This window comes from Sinocyclocheilus rhinocerous, unplaced genomic scaffold, assembly GCF_001515625.1.
Source record: "Sinocyclocheilus rhinocerous isolate Xijiao unplaced genomic scaffold, SAMN03320098_v1.1 scaffold2050, whole genome shotgun sequence".
Taxonomy (NCBI): Eukaryota; Metazoa; Chordata; class Actinopteri; order Cypriniformes; family Cyprinidae; genus Sinocyclocheilus; species Sinocyclocheilus rhinocerous.
The window spans coordinates 53579-54644 of NW_015661574.1; the positions used below are offsets into that span (position 1 = coordinate 53579).

General features: G+C 38.6%; 1 protein-coding gene across 1 annotated transcript in view; it reads right to left on the bottom strand.

The window, feature by feature from the left end:
- Nucleotides 1–1066, bottom strand: part of LOC107726380 (V-type proton ATPase 116 kDa subunit a-like) — a 22855-nt gene that overhangs the window by 17214 nt on the left and 4575 nt on the right. The gene's annotated exons all lie outside the window — the stretch shown is intronic.

Below are 1066 nucleotides of genomic sequence, written 5' to 3' on the forward strand. Positions count from 1 at the left end.
CCCCCCATTTTCAAAAATGAAATTCAGGCCCTGAATAAATGTCTAAAAATCCTGATTGGAGTATCACTATAAATGGTTATAAATGATTAAAAGAAGGCTTTAAAAAGATCGGTATCAGTGATCGGATCAGCAGATACTGCTTTCTGTGATCGGTGATCGGCCTCAAAAACCCTGATCGGAGCACCCCTACAATGTACTTTCAACAGACCATGAATAAGACCAAAAGCGCGATTCTTTCCACAGCAATAATGGACAGGTGAAATATCACTGTAGTAATATATATCTGTATTATGTAACATACGTTGCCTTAATCAAACATGTTCATTAACTTCAGCATTGCGTGATACTACTTCAAAGTGATTTCCATAATTTTGACAGATAATAAATTGTATTTACCTGTGAAAAGAGAAGTGAGGATTTGAAGAGAAAAACGAGAGATTCTTCGTGCATTCCAGTGAATTATTAAAGGGATAGTTCACCCAAAAATGAAAATTAGCCCATGATTTACTCACCCTCAGGGCATCCTAGGCGTATCTGACATTCCTCTTTCAGACGAATCCAATCGGAGTTTTATTAAAAACTGTCCTTGCTCTTCCAAGCTGTTTAATGGCAGTGAATGGAGCCCCTGTTTTTGAAGCCGAAAAAAGTGCATACATCCATCATAAAACTACTCCACACGGCTCCAGGGTGTTAATAAAGGCCTTCTGAAGCGAAACGATGCCTTAAGGCCCTTTCACACTGGACGCGGCAAGTGGTGGAATCGCCGCGCGGCTGTCGCTTTCTCTTGTAGTGGAAGCGTTTTGTGCAGTTGAGGCGGTGGTCGCGTTGCGGTCTCGGAGCGGACGTTGCCTTAAGTTACAATTGTCAACATCACCTTTGTATTTACTAAAAACTAAATAAAACATAACGGAAATTTGTGTTTGTGTCATTCTGCCATTAATTGTTGTCATTATTTACCTTTTTTTTTTTGTTTTTGTTTTTTTTCTTAAAGAGCATACCTGTGAGGTTACGATTGAATGAAATATAATTTTATTTATGTCTCTGTATGAGATTTTAGATGGGTCAT